Consider the following 16279-nt stretch of genomic DNA (forward strand, 5'->3'; position numbering starts at 1 on the left):
GTAAAGAACCCGCCTGCCAACGCAGCGGCTGCAAGAGACGTGGGTTCGACCCCTGGGTGGGGAAGATCCCTTGGGGGCGGGAACCCACTCTGTTACTCTGGCTGGGGAAATCCCATGGACAAAGGAGCCTGGCGGGCTACAGTCCATGGGGCCGCAAAGAGTCAGACACGACTGAGCACACACACGCCTATCGCATCACTTCAGTTCAATCGCTCAGTCGTGTCTGAGTCTTGGCAACCGCACAGACGGCAGCACGCCAGGCCCCCCTGTCCATCACCATGAAAAAGGAGGCATAAGTGGGCGAGGGGAGATTGTAGTAGTTGCCTGAGACACGAGGAGCAAGGGGAGGGCTACAGAACAACACGGGGTTTGCTCTGACGGGGAACCCAAGAGGGTGGCTGCTTGTCTGAGAAGCCAGTGCAGCTTATATTTCCAGTGGCTTGTGGAGAGGAAACAACTTGTCATTGGGAGATGCACAGGAGACATGAGTGTAGGCAGGAGTGAACATTCTCAGTTATACCAGGGATTCATTATGTTATCACTCTCGACAAAAGGAACAGCTGATCCTTGGGGTGGATAGGCGGGGAATCCCCCAGGATGTCTCCCAAGCATTCCCCACCTGGTTTTACCTCTGAGCTTCCACTTCCCTTGTCCTTCTTTATAATTTTAGCATTTAATTGGAGGACAATTGCTTTATGATGTCGTGTTGGTTTCTGCCACACAGAACACGATTTGGTTGTAAGCACACATGTATCTCCTCCCTCTTGACCTCCCTGCCATCCTCCCAGCCCCCATCCCAGCCCCCTTAGGTCATCACAGAGCACCGAGCTGAGCTCCTTGTGTTAAAAAGCAGCTCCCACCAGCTGTCTAATTCACACCCAGGAGCGCGTATATGTCAACACTACTCTCTCAACTCATCCCACTCTCTCCTTCCCCCACTGTGTCCACAGCTCTGTTTTCTCTGTTGGCATCTCCCTTGCCACCGTGTAGATAGGTTCGTGAGTACCATCTTTCTAAACTCCATGTGTGCGTGCAAAGTTGCTTTACTTGTGTCCGACTCTATGCAACCCCATGGACTGTAGCCCACCAGGCTCCTCTGTCCATGGGATTCTCCAGGCAAGAATACTGGAGTGGGGTGCCATTTCCTTCTCGTCTAAACTCCATATATATGTGTTAATATATGATTTTTGTTTTTCTCTTTGTGACTTATGTCACTCAGTATAATAGATTCTATGTTCATCCACCTCATTAAAACTGACACAAAAATCGATCCTTTTATGGCTGAGTCGGAGAAGACTCTTGAGAGTCCCTTGGACTGCAAGGAGATCCAACCAGTCCATTCTAAAGGAGATCAGTCCTGGGTGTTCTTTGGAAGGACTGATGCTAAAACTGAAACTCCAGTCCTTTGGCCACCTCATGCGAAGAGTTGACTCATTGGAAAAGGCTCTGATGCTGGGAGGGATTGGGGGCAGGAGGAGAAGGGGACAACAGAGGATGAGATGGCTGGATGGCATCACCAACTTGATGGACATGAGTTTGGGTGAACTCCGGGAGTTGGTGATGGACAGGGAGGCCTGGCGTGCTGCGATTCATGGGGTCGCAAAGAGTCGGACACGACTGAGTGACTGAACTGAACTGAAATGAACTGAATATTCCACTGTGTGTATATACAATAGCTGCTTTATCCATTCCTCTGTCAATGGATAACTTTTGAATCTTTACCCCATCTAGATATTATTGTATATTTTTTTGTATATTGTGTATATATTGTATATTATGAGGTAACACATAACTTTGTTTTCAAAATAGCCAGACGCCTCAAATCCATTTACTGGTCAACATCACCCGTTTCCACTGATGAAGATTCCACCTTTATCATATCGTACTTTCTTATCCATCTTTGGAAATACTTCTGGAACTTAAACGTACATTTACCAGCTTCTGTAATCTCTTGGGAATACTTTCAATAATTGCTAATACTTTCAATTGTTGCTTTTGGAAAATATTTCAACTTTGTTTCACAGTTACTCCGTTTTTTCTAATGTTGTTTAATCATTTCTGTGTTCTAGGGCCCACACCTCCTTCCAAATGTTTTGATTAGAGTTGCAGGAATTATGTAAGTACAACACATATTACACAGGATCACAGGAAGAAAGGAGAATTCACATCAGAATCTTACGCATTTTCATGCCCTTTTGACAGCTACTAAAATTCAATAGCAGAGTACAGTTAATGTAAAATATCTTCTCATATAAACTAGACTGAGCAACCACATTGTCACACTGAGTGAAATAGAGTCAGAGAGAGAAAGACAAATATCGTATGATAGTCCTTAGATGCAGAATCTAAAAAGAAGTGATACAAATGAACTTCCAAAACAGGAGCCTGTTACACAGAGAATGTCAGAAAGAAAAATATTGTATATTAATGCATATAATTAATGTGTCCGTCCAACTCTGTGGGACCCCATAGACGGCAGCCCACCAGGATGCCCCGTCCCTGGGATTCTCCAGGCAAGAACACTGGAGTGGGTTGCCATTAGGGAAGTGAGATGCAGGTGCAGAAAAGGGACTTGTGGACACAGAGAGGGAGGGAAAGAGTGGGACAAATGAGGAAAATACCACCACCACGTGTGAACCATCAGGTGTAGGATGGAGCGCTGGTGAGAAGCTGCTATGAGGCCCAGGAAGCTCGCTCTGCTACTCTGTGATGACCTGCAGGGATGGGATCGGGGGCTGGAGGGAGGCAGGATGTCTGCGTAATTATGGCTGAACTGAGGGCTGCATGGCAGAAACCGACACAGCAGTTTACAAATTAAAAGTTCTCATTTTTATATAAACTTAAGAGATAATTTTATACAAATTTATTTTATATAATTTTAAATATGTATCTTTAAAATTTCAAAAATAGAAAAAAAAAATAGACTCACAGACTTAAGAGAATGAACTTACGGTTGTCAGGTGGGAAGGATGGGGGGAAGGGATAGTTAGGGAGTGTGGGATGGACATGGACACACTGCTGTGTTTCACATGGAGAACCAACAAGGACCTGCTATCCAGCACAGAGAACTCTGCTCAATACTCTAATAACCTTATGGTCACCTGGGGGAAGGATGGGGGAAGGGATAATCAGGGAGTTTGCGATGGACATGGACACACTGCTGTGTTTCACATGGAGAGCCAACAAGGACCTGCTGGACAGCACAGAGAACTCTGCTCAGTGTCACGTGGTGGCCTGGACAGGAGGGGAGTCTGGGGGAGGATGGATCCATGTACCTGTATTGCTGACTCCTTTCACTGTGCACCTGAAACCATCTTAACATTGTTAATTGGCTGAACTTAAACATAAAATAAAAATGTTTTAAAAATACACAATGTAACTTTTGGGAGTGTCCTATATTCACAAGTAGCCATGTAATTTAATTGATTAATTAAATCTTGGAAAATATAATAATAATTATATCAGTGATTATTTTTATCAGTAAAATTATTATCGGTAATTATTATTATCAGTAATATTTTACTGTAATATTTAGAGTAATATTTAGTATTATCAGTAATAATTTATTATCAATAATTAAAAGTAGCTTTTAAGACCCTTAACTCCTAACATTTTTATGTAAGCAGATTTTTACATAATTATTACTTAAGAAACAAAATTATTAAATGAGATAACATCATATTTGAAAAGCAGTTGTTGATTTCTGTGATCATAGCAATGTCTTCAAAATATCAAAGAAATGAGGGCAACACTGTAGCAGAGTCTGAACTAATAGCTTCAACTTGACACAGGCAGGCCCATCAAGCCCACATGCCTCATTTATTAGCCTTGTTTCCCAGAAGTGCATAATTTTTAGGCATCGCAGAACCATAGGTCTGACATTACCGAATTTTGTCATGAATAATGAGTTCTGCTCATTACAGAATTTTGTCATGAATAATTAGTTCTACTCATAATGCTTATAAGGCTTGAGACCTCAAGCCTACTCTAAATACTCCTTTAAGCAAAAGCCCCAGCAGAAGGCCAGTAAAATGTAAAGAAGAGTATTGATTAAATCCTGTAAGAGGAAAAAAGTCGTGAAATAGGATTGTTTGCTCAAGATACAGGACTTTACCAAAAGCTTCCTTCCTTTCTTAAGAATAAAACTGAAGTGAAGTGAAGTGGCTCAATTCTGTCCAACTCTTTGGGACTCCATGGACTGTAGTCTACGGGACTCCTCCATCCATGGGATTTTCCAGGCAAGAATACTGAAGTGAGTTGCCATTTCCTTCTCCAGGGGAACTTCCCAACCCAGGTATTGAATCCGGGTCTCCTGCATTGTAGGCAGACGCTTTACCGTCTGAGCCCCAAGGGAAGCCCCTTTAAGAATAAAGGTAATGATATATACATGTGTCTGGGCTTCCCTGATGGCTCACGTGCTAAAGAATCTGCCTGCCAAAGCAGGAGATGTGGGTTGGATCCCTGGGTCAGAAAGATGCCCTGGAGAAGGGAAGGGCAACCCACTCCAGTACTCTTGCCTGAAGAATCCCATGGACAGAGGAGCCTGGGAGGGCTACAGTCCATGGGGTCACAGATAGTCAGACACAACTTAGCAACTAAACAGCAACGGCAACATACAACGGTAAAGAGTTCGAGTCTGGAGGATAAAGATTTCGAGTCTGGAGGGCAGGGTAAGCCAAGTAGCCACTTTGTCTCACTGACAGCTTGTCAGGAGTCCCCAGTCTCTGGGATCTAACCCTGGATGATCTGTGATGGAATTGATGTAATACTAAATGAAATGAAGAAAGAAAAAGAAAAAGTCACTTATTCGTATCTGACCCTTTGTGACCCCGTGGACCGTAGCCCACCAGGCTCCTCTGTCCATGGGATTCTCCAGGCAGGAATACTGGACTGGGTTGCCATTTCCTTCTCCAGGGAACAGAAATAAAATACACAATAAATATAACATGTTTGAATCATCTGAAAACCAGCCCCCTCAGCCCCCGTCTGTGGAAAAACTATCTTCCACAAAACCAGTCCCTGTTGCCAAAACAGGTTGGTGACAGCTGGTTCAAGTGTCTGACCTCATAAATGAATGGTTGAAAAGGCTGGTTATTCTCAAACAGTTACACAATGGCCTTACACCACCATACGATTAGGCCTGATCCTTTTTTTTTTTTTTTTTTTAGCATTAAAAAGACCCTTAGGGAGGAGGGAGGAGGGTTCAGGATGGGGACACATGTATACCTGTGGCAGATTCATTTTGAAATATGGCAAAACCAATACAATATTGTAAAGTTAAATAAAATTAAAAAAATAATAAAATAAAAAGACCCTTAAAAATTGTCCACTTAGGATACAGACAATACATCCTTCTCCAAATGGATGTTATTTAACAGCCATGAAATTAAAAGACGCTTACTCCTTGGAAGGAAAGTTATGACCAACCTAGACAGCATATTGAAAACCAGAGACATTACTTTGTCAACAAAGGTCCGTCTAGTCAAGGCTGTGGTTTTTGCAGTGGTCATGTATAGATGTGAGAGTTGGACGATAAAGAAAGCTGAGCGCCGAGGAATTGATGCTTTTGAACAGCAGTGTTGGAAAAGACTCTTGACAGTCCCTTGGACTGCAAGGAGATCCAACCAGTCCTTCCTAAAGGAAATCAGTCTTGAATCTTCATTGGAAGGACTGATGTTGAAGCTGAAACTCCAATACTTTGGCCACCTGATGTGAAGAGCTGACTCATTTGAAAAGACCCTGATGCTGGGAAAGATTGAGGGCAGGAGGAGAAGGGGCCGACAGAGGATGAGATGGCTGGATGGCATCACTGACTCAATGGACATGGGTTTGGGTGGACTCCAGGAGTTGGTGATGGACAGGGAGGCCTGGTGTGCTGCGGTCCATGGGGTCACAAAGAGTCGGACACGACTGAGAGACTGAACTGAACTGAACTGAACAGCTGAGTGTCTGTAAAGAGACTTTAGGGTTGTGTCCACCATGTTTCAGTGGTCTCAGAAGATGGGCCACTCTATGTGAAGAAGCTTTTGTTTCTTGATATCTGAAAATAAGCGGATTGCTGCTGCTGCTGTTCAGTTGCTCAGTCGTGTCTGACTCTTTGTGACCCCATGGACTGAAGCCCACCAGGCTCCTCTGTTCATGGGATTTTCAGGCAAGAATACTGGAGTGGGTTGCCATGTGCTTCTCCAGGGGGTCTTCCCAGACCAGTGACTGGCAGGTGGATTCTTTTCCACTGGGGAAGCAGGAGGTCATGGTAGCAGATTTCTGAAGGACTTGGGCACACAAATGTGCCCTAATTGGGCAGGTCAGTTGGGGTGGGCACAATGACCCCCTACCCCCACCCCCAGAGGCCTTGTCTGCAGAATTTGGCTCCAACCACATGAGCTCTGTTCGTGTCAATGAAGTGCAAGAACAAATGCATCCTGTTTGGGCCCAGCAGATGGTCTAAACAGGTGTACCATTTTGGGGGTGGGCTTGGCTCTCTCGCTGAGGACTGCACGGGGCTCAGGGATCGTGCCTCTGAACAAGGGCCCACATGTCTGGAAACCCTCGCAGCCCTTCCTAGGGAAGGCCAGGAAGAAAAAAAAAAGGAATGTGTTCTCTGTAGAATTTATGGCCTGTAGAGATTCGCCGCACTGGCATCTGTTTGCTGTTACTGAGAACACAAGAAAACGCATGCAACGGAAGGAGAAGTCACCTCTCCGGGGTCTAAAGCGAACCATGGCAGGAACCCCAAGGAGGTCTGGGAGACATCAGACATGCAGAGCTCCAGGAGCTGGCTGCAGCAACGCGAGCATGGGGACTGGCAGAGGAGAGACCCTTCACTGAGTGCCTCTTGAGCTCCAACCAGGAACTGCCATGAGAACAGAGAAGGTCAAATTCCAGCAGGAGTTTGGCACCGCATACGGATGGAACGGGCAATTGCGTGTGCTCAGTCACTCAGTCGCGTCTGACTCTTGCAACTCTATGGATTGTAGCCCGCCAGACTCCTCTGTCCCTCGGATTCTCCAGGCAAGAATACTGGAGTGGGTTGCCATGCCCTCCTCCAGGGGATCTTCCCGAACCAGGGATCGAACCCCCCATCTCCTGCATTGCAGGAGGGTTCTTCACCATCTGAGCCACCAGGGAACAGCCAGGTGGGCTCCTAACAAGCACTATTATCTCCACAGTTCAGGTTTGTGAACCAGATTCATTCCTAATCACTCACTCTATTTAAAATGCAGTTAAATGGCTCTATTTCTTGTAAAAATATAACCGCTCTATTTCTTGATATTAAAACCTTGTTTTTGTTGATAGTGTTTCCTACTCTTTCCCATTAAGGTAATAGTGTCCATACAGCTTATGATAACTTTCAGAATCTCTAAGCCACCTCCATAAGATTCGTTTAAAACAAGTTTGTAAAGGAACATGTCTTAATCCTTAAGGAAAAAAATCGAAGACATGATTCCAAAGGGATCTTAGATCATGTATCATTGAAATGTCTGTTGGGTTGGCCAAAGAGAATGGACTTGCTGTAATTAGAGAAAGCCCACACACAGCAACAAAGACTCAATGGAGCCAAAAAACAAAACTCCAGTGTATCCTTCAATATTCCAAGAGCTACATCTTATGTGAAGTAGTCTTAACACACACAAACACCAATGTTAGCAAGCTGTGTACGTTAAATAATCACAGTTTTTTTTACATGTCAGTTATACTTCAATAGAATGACTTTAGAAATGTATCAAAAGAACCACACACTGTTACAAAAAAAAAAATACCAGGTTTTCAATCAGGTAAACAGGCAATCCCTTTTAGAAGTTAAGACTGTCTCTTGTTTGAGTGTCTGCAGTGGATCTAAAGGCTACTTTGGTAAGGTTTCTGGCATTACATGTCAGATACGTAGAATATGAGAATGCCCTTTATTGGACAACTTCACATTTGGAAATCTATCCTGAAGATATTAAACCTAAAACATATAATCATAACAAATATTAACAAATATCAACAAGCATAAAAAAAAATTGCCAAAATGTTACTGAAAATAGGAATTGTTAGTAAAAAAGAGAAAAATGTCCAGAAATACAAAAAGTAAGTAAGTAAAACATAAGATGGCTTGTTATGCAAATATTAAAATGTTTCACAGGGGTATGATTGCGTAAAATTTAAAAATAAATTTATTTTGTTGTTGTTTACTCACTAAGTTGTTGCTGAATTCTTTTTCGACCTCATGGACTGCAGCCTGCCAGGCTCCTCTGTCCATGGGATTCTCCAGGCAAGAATACTGGAGTGGGTTGCCGTGCCCTCCTCCAGGGGATCTTCCTGACCCAGAGGTAGAGCTCGGGTCTCCTGCACTGGCAGGCACATTCTTTACCACCGAGCCACCCAGAAAGCTCCAAATACATTGATGGATTTTTATAAATACAGAACAAATCCAAAGCAACAAATCCGTAAACAAGAGAGGCCATACAGCAGATGGCGATTGTCAATAGCTAGTCCTGTATTTTTTTTTTTCAAAATTTCTTAGAAGTAATAAAACAACATTAAGTTCATTTCAAGAGAGCATTGCCAAGCCACATGTATCTTTCCAACCTTCATCTAGGTTTTAAGCCTGGCCAGGACGTTGTTCTGAAATCTACTCTCAGATTTCGTAATAGACCCTAGTGGCTACATTAGCACTAGGCCAACCTCCAGCTTTCTACTAAATTTATTCCTACCATTTACTTTTTAAAGGAGATAACATGGATGCTGCTTGCCTGGTGGACCAGATGAGAAAGAATCCACACACAATGCGGGAGATACGGGTTTGATCACTGGGTGGGGAAGATTCCCCTGGAGGAAGAAATGGCAACCCACTCCAGTCTTCTTGCTGGGAAAACTCCACGGACAGAGGAGCCTGGCGGGCTGCTGTCCATGGGGTCACAAAGAGTTGGACACGACTTAGCGTGCATTTTAGCAAGTCGACCAGATGCCGGGTGGAGCCAGCTCATTTCACACAGTGGGTTGGTCCATCACATAAGCTAAGAAAAGGTCTGGCTGTGAAAGAGGGCGAACACAGGCAACGCCACTGAAGTGCTCCCTTTGGTCGTGAAACGCAATTGTGGCTGTGAGCCTGGTGATGCCACGTGAGACTCAAAGACGCTCATCTGTCTGCGTGAGTCATTCCAGGCACAGGAGGCGCTCACAGCCAGCAGGCTGAGACCACAGAGAGGGAAGCGTGGCCGTCCACTCTCTACTACATCAAAGGAAGGGATAAAAACAAGAAAACTCTGCCACTGAGGACAGATACTCGCCTACACACTCAGTCTTACGTAAAAGAGATATGCTCGTGAGCACTGTGGTTCTAGTTTACAAATTCGTGGGCATACAATGTTTCTTTAAAATATTTTGAGAGGCAACAGTCTCCTGTTTCATGTGATGAAGTGAAAGCTTCAGTGACTTAAGTGAATGTCACTTATAATCATAATTATATTATAACTTATAATCCTACACAGTGACACTCGGTTTACATGGTACAAACTGAAAAACCACAGCCAGATAACGCTCTGCACTTTCCCCAGGGATGCAGAGACCATGACTGAGCTTCTATCATACTTTTGCAGATGCGACAAGGTGAGCTGGAGAGTTCCATAAGACGTTTCTACAATTTTGAGTTTCTGATAAAAATACTGAAAACACGCTGCGTGTGATTTTGTAAATGAATCCACAAGTTCAATTAATTTTATGGGAAGAAGACTGACTCAGACATTTCTCCAAAGAAGATATACCGACAGCCAACATAGGTGAAAAGGTGATCAATACTGCTAATTATTAGAGAAATGCGAATCAAAAATGTGAGTATTAGCACCTCACACTGCTCAGGCTGGCCATTATTTAAAAGTCTACAAATGCTGGAGAGGATGTGGAGAAAAGGGAATCCTCCTATACTGTTGATGGGAAAGTAAATCGGTACAACCATGATGGAGAACGGTGTGGAGGTTCCCTAAAAAGCTAAAAACGGAGTTACCGTATGATCCAGCAATCTCACTCCTGGGCGTATATCCAAAGAAAACTCCAACTCAAAAGCATGCACACACCCGTATGTTCATAGCAGCACTGTTTACAATAGTTGAGGCATGGGTGCAACCTACGTACCCATCGACAGATGAATGGATAAAGAAGATGTAGTGTGCGAACACACACACACACACACACACACACACACACACACAGTGAAATACTACTCAGCCATGAAAAATAACAAATAAATGCCATTTGCAGCAACACAGACAGACCTAGAGAATATCATACTTAACCAAGTAAGTCGGACCAAGAAAGACAAATATTATGTATCACTTACACGTGGAATTTTAAAAAATACTACAGATGAACTTATTTACGAAGCAGAAATAGACTCAAATACACAGAAGACAAACTCTTGGTCACCAAAGGGGAAAGGGTAGGTGAAGGGATAAATCAGAAGTTTGGCATTAAAAGATATACTTTACTGCAGATAAAATAGATATGGAACAAGGAATTACTGTATAGCACACCAAATCATACTCAGTACCTTATAATAAACTATAATGGAAAAGAGTCTGAACATGTATATGCACAAGCACATATACATAACTGAATCACTTTGATGTATATCTGAAACTAATATGATTATTATAAATCAATGATACTTCGATAAAATAAAATATTGAAAAGTTTAAATTAATTAAAAAATTTTTTTAAGATTTATGTAAAGAAAACCTTGGTCTTCGAATCTTTAACCACCACCCCCCCGACACACACACAATTTATCTGTCCCTTCAAAGAAACATAACATGCCTAAGTGAAGTGAAAGTCGCTCAGTCGTGTCCAACCCTTTGAGACCCCATGGACTATACAGTCCACGGAATTCTCCAGGCCAGAATACTGGAGTGGGTGGCTGTTTCCGTCTCCAGGGGATCTTCCCAACCCAGGGATAGAACCCAGGTCTCTTGCAACCCAGGTCTCTCGCATTGCAGGGCAATTCTTTATCAGCTGAGCCACCAGCGAAGCCCCTACCATGCCTGAGGTACACTGTATGCTTTTATGCCCAGGTTGTATGCACGACTGCACTAAATGCACACATTTTCTGGTTGTTTAAAGTCTTTATTGAGCTTGTTACATTATTGCTTCTGTTTTATGTTTTGGTTTTTTTTGGCCAAAAGGATATGGGATCTCACCTTCCTGACCAGGGATCAAATCTGCTCCCCTCCAGCTGGGAAGGCGAAGTCTTAACCACTGGTCCACCAGGGAAGTCCTGATTTTCTAGCTGTTTAATTTGCTGTTCCATGCTCAATTCAGTGTCCTACTTTATTGTAAAATTTAAAAACATAATAAATAACTTACTGTAAACAATGGAGCTACAGCACCGTCCTGGCAATTCTTGGCAGCTCTTTATGTTGATATATGATTTCTTTAACAAGTACTATAATGCTGGTCTCTTGGGTAGTTTACTATCGTGCTTTTACAAAACAGCACTGAAAAGAATTTCTTGTCTATTTACCTGGTGTGACTGTGATACAATTTCTGAAAAAATAAAAAAAATAAAAAGTTAACTGAACTGTTTATCCCAAGGGTGCAAAATTCAAGAATGGTCTTCTCCCTACTGATGCTCTGCAAATGCCTTGTTATTTTGCGTTACTGCTAATGATGCCTACAAATATTAGCACCACTTCCTCTCTCTTTCTAATACCGCATGCTACTTGTCTCTTTGCTGACTTTAAAATGCTACCTGTTTTTGTTCACCTCTTTTTAATTCTACTGTATCTTTTTAATTTAAACATTTCTTTAATTAGCGTTCTATATGCAATTCATAATTCTGAAAATGGTCTGTAATATCCCTTGGTTCCCCCCACCTCAACCCCCACACTGGGCTTGCCTTTTTCCTATGGTTCTTAAAACCTTCTGTATAATTATGTAGGTCAGAATAAAATTCCAAATGTCACAGTGGCAATTACCTCCATGTGTCCTTATGGTCATGTCATTGTGAAGGGTAGGGAAAGTGCTGAAAGTTAAAACATTTATACTCTACCTGAAACACAGTCAGTTAAATTTACAGAATTACAGAATTACTGGTGAAAAATCCAAAGACTCTTATCAAAGTCTGGTTCTTGAAATCTAAGATGGAGGAGACACAGTTATCGTGAGAAGTAAAATCTGCCTGGTGTCCTATTTAACCAATGGATAATCATCCATTCACAATTAACACACATTTATCAACTAATGAAAAAGAAGCAGCCAAACTATTTTAAGACGCTCCACCACCTTTCCCCACTCTCTCTCTAAACTAACACTGCAGCCTTATGATAGGTATTGCTGAGGATACATTTTAAGATATGTGAACAAGGAAATTAATACTCAAGTCTCAAATGCGTGCTTACGTTAGTGATAGCTAATCTCTGCATGATGTAGCTTTGCAAAATGCTTTAACACTTTTCAGCTTGCAGGAATACACACACACACACACACACACACACACACACACACACATATATATAACTAACTTGCCATCACCCTGCAATATTAAGAGAAAATATTTTCAATGTTAAGAAAGGGGGGCTTCCCTGATAGCTCCGTTGGTAAGGAATCCGCCTGCAATGCAGGAGACCCCAGTTCGATTCCTGGGTCAGGAAGATCTGCTGAAGAAGGGATAGGCTACCCACTCCAGTATTCTTGGGCTTCCCTGGTAGCTCAGCTGGTAAAGAATCCACCTGCAATGCAGGAGACCTGGGTTCAGTCCTTGGGTTGGGAAGGTCCTCTGGAGGAGGGAAAGGCTTCACTTCAGGATAAAAAATTTTTCATGTCATAGAGCCTTTGGCTTATCAGCAACTGGTAAGCAATTAAGTGCATATAATTTTCATGAAAGAGCAAAAATAGGTATTTTGCTGAGATGACAGAAGGTACTGCTCGTAACTCTGTCAGCTACTTTTCATGCACACGTAGGTTCAAAGTCCCAGACGTCCATCTGAATACTGTATAAAGACATGCAGGTCCCATGAGGTACATGAGATATGCAGGTTGTCTGAGGCCTGCAGCAGCCAAACAACACAGTTTCAAGCTGTGGTTTTATTACTCCAGAATGACTTCAGTGAAACAGGAAAAAAAAATCCAAAAGCCCCTTTCCCTATTCCCAATCTATTTAAACTGAATAAAACAAAAGTCCAAGCCAACCAATTGAGAGCAGGGATTTGATGCATCAGAACAGCTTCAGGCACTGACATACATCTTCATCCGGGAAAATAATCAAATGAGTTGACCCAGAGTTATCGGCATCACCTTTCAATCATTTGGCTTGCTGTGAGTGTGCGTGTGTGTGTGTGTGTGTGCGTGTGTGTATGTTAGTTGCTCAGTCATGTCTGACTCTCTGCGACTCCATGGACTATAGCCCACCAGGCTCCTCTGTCCATGGGATTCTCCAGACCAGAATATTGGAGTGGGTGGCCATGCCCTCCTTGAGGGGATCTTCCCGACCCAGGGATCGAACCGTGGTCTAGTGCATTCCAGGCGGATGTTTTATCGTCTTAGCTACTAGGGAAGCCCCTTGCTGTGAGTATCCTGTAGAATTTCACTGAATAAACACTTTGTGTGGAATCAGTCATTTCTTCAAAAAAAAAAAATTCTCCACCATTACCAGTCACAAATTAGATGAAACATGCTATTTGGTTACAAACCACAAAACCTACATCCTATAGGCTACCTGCCATATGCCATCCATTTCCCGGCTCAGTCTGGCGCCTCACTAGTAACGGTCTGCTGTGTCCCATGGCACTTGGCACACTCCGAAAGAGCTGGAACTGACCCAGCCAAATGGACAGTTTGACTGTGGCCCAGGTCAGGGGGCTTCCCTGGCAGCTCAGATGCTAAAGAATCCGCCTGCCATGCGGGAGAACCTGGGTTCGATCCCTGTGTCGGGAAGATCCCCTGGAGGAGGGCATGGCCACCTGCTCCAGGATTCTTGCCTGGAGAATCCCCATGGACAGAGGAACCTGGTGAGGCTATAGTCCACAGGGTCGCAAAGCCTCGGACACGACTGAGGGACTAACACTTGCACATTTCAGGTCATCTACCGCTGTCTGCTTTCCATGTTGTCCCAGAAAGCAGCTGTTTCCAGCCTTGCTGCAAACGTGTGAATATGCATGGGGGAGACTCGGTTTGATGGTAAGGAATGGAAAATGCATCAGTGTAGGTCACACACACACATGTACACACTCACACCGAGGGATTTAAAGGTACTCAGAAATGTCACGGGAATCCAGGAAAACCTGACTCCCCACACTCAGGAAACTTTGGCACCTAATGAAATGTGCATGGGCCATGTCTGAACCAGTCACACCTCAGCTTCCGCAGAGACCCACGCTCTTTCTCGAAGATTGCCAACCTTCACACAGCCGACCCCAGGTAGGTCCTTCGTCTCCCTATGGTCAGATCTCTGAGTCACACGCCACATCTTACAGACGGATTTTTCAGTATGAGAGAAAAATTAGGACATTTCGCAAAGATTTGTCCTGGATTATGCTAGTATGTTTTGATGGCAAGAATATGAATGCAAAAACAGCATTTGTTTGGAGGGGATGGGAAGACGTGTCCATCTGTCTTTCCCATAAGGCATTTAACTGAGACTTAATGGGTGTAAATCGCTCCTCTTTGTGGGCTGAACAGTGAAGGAGGACTTGTTTGAAGGGCATGGCGTGGGGAGGACTTGCTTGAAGAGCAGGGCGTGGGGAGGACGGACCATTTAATCTCCAGGAATCCAGCACATTCAGCCTAAGGCAGCGGGAGGAGGCGAGTGAACTGAGGCTGACTCTCTCTCCGTGAGGCATCTCTTCTATCTCAACTTGAGACCCTGTTCCTTCCTTTTCTGTACTCAAGTAAAAATACTACTTCTGAGTCTTAGCCGCCCACGTTGCTCACAGAAATCTTGCCTCTCCAGTGACATTTGCAGAATAGATTATTTTTTAATGACTCAGCTCCTTGGGTTTGAACTGTGCCGATTACGACTTGCTTTCCTTGTTCTCAAAGTTAACAGATTTGCACAAAATGGTAAGTTGTTAGATTTTTAAACGAAACGCCCACCCCTCTCAAGAGTCTCTCATAATTCTACCCCCAGAGAGAGAGAGAGGAACAGAACATCTCTGCACACACTGGATCTTATTACATGTTTACTTAACAACATATTATTCACATCTTTTCACAGCATCCTCCATGTCCCGAGTGTTACCCTTAAGTGCTGGACGCTACTCCAGTGGATGAATGTAAGGCAAGCTATTGAATAATTTTCTGTTGTGAACAATCATGGGTTCACCTTTTGCTTTATAAAAATAAATGGCTGAATCTGGGACTCCACACATTTAAATCTATTCATATTTTCCAGCTCTTTGTGGACTTTTCCAAATATTTTCATAAAAGCAGGCCTCTTGAAGTAAATCACACTATCAAGAAGTATCAGTTCAGTCAGTCACTCATCCGTGTCCGACTCTTTGCGACCCCATGAACCGCAGCACGCCAGGCCTCCCTGTCCATCACCAAGTCCCAGAGTTCACCCAAACCCACGTCCATTGAGTTGATGATGCCATCAAACCATTTCATCCTCTGTCATCTCCTTCTCCTCCTGCCCTCAATCTTTCCCAGCATCAGGGTCTTTTCCAATGAGTCAGCTCTTTGCATCAAGTGGCCAAAGGATTGGAGTTTCAGCTTCAACATCAGTCCTTCCAATGAACACCCAGAGCTGATCTGCTTTAGGATGGACTGGTTGGATCAAGAAGTATATTCACCTTAAAAATTAACATATAGTGAGTGAATATAACATAACTTTGAGTATATTCATAAATTTATAATACAAAATTGTATGAAGGTTTTCATTTTCAGCACTTTAAAAAAATATGATATCACTACTTTGTTAAATCTTTCCCAAAGTAACAGAAAAAAAGACAAAATCTTAAAAAGTAATTTTTTGGCAGGAATGATAAGTAGTGAGGTTTTATTTTCTTTAATATATTTATTGATTATTTTTCTCTTATTCTGGAAACTGCCTGTTCATGTCTTTAATTCATTTTTGTTAAGACAGTTGTGAAGGCTATTTTGAGGGGGTCAATAAGAGATATCTTTTTTTTTTTTTCTTGCCTATTGATGTATGACCATTTCTTTCCAGGTAACTGTCATTTGGATTTTTATGTAGTGCATTTTGCATGCAAAATAAATACAATATCAAGGTTTTCCTTCACATTTTCCTTTCTAATTGCCATAGCTCAGAGCACATTCCTCAACAGAGCATTACAGAAGTCACGCC

At 43.0% G+C, this 16279-nt stretch overlaps 1 protein-coding gene across 6 annotated transcripts in view; it reads right to left on the reverse strand.

Moving 5' to 3' along the window:
* Positions 1 to 16279, reverse strand: part of LOC133242143 (uncharacterized) — a 487229-nt gene that overhangs the window by 77034 nt on the left and 393916 nt on the right. For 4 of the 6 annotated variants that reach the window (XR_009734787.1, XR_009734783.1, XR_009734781.1 and 1 more), the window contains one exon: positions 11341 to 15764. The gene's annotated coding sequence lies outside the window, so the exon portion shown is untranslated. The remainder of the gene's footprint in view (positions 1 to 11340; positions 15765 to 16279) is intronic. The other 2 variants (XR_009734782.1, XR_009734785.1) reach the window with 2 other exon arrangements.

The sequence above is a fragment of the Bos javanicus genome, chromosome X (genome assembly GCF_032452875.1).
Source record: "Bos javanicus breed banteng chromosome X, ARS-OSU_banteng_1.0, whole genome shotgun sequence".
NCBI lineage: Eukaryota > Metazoa > Chordata > Mammalia > Artiodactyla > Bovidae > Bos > Bos javanicus.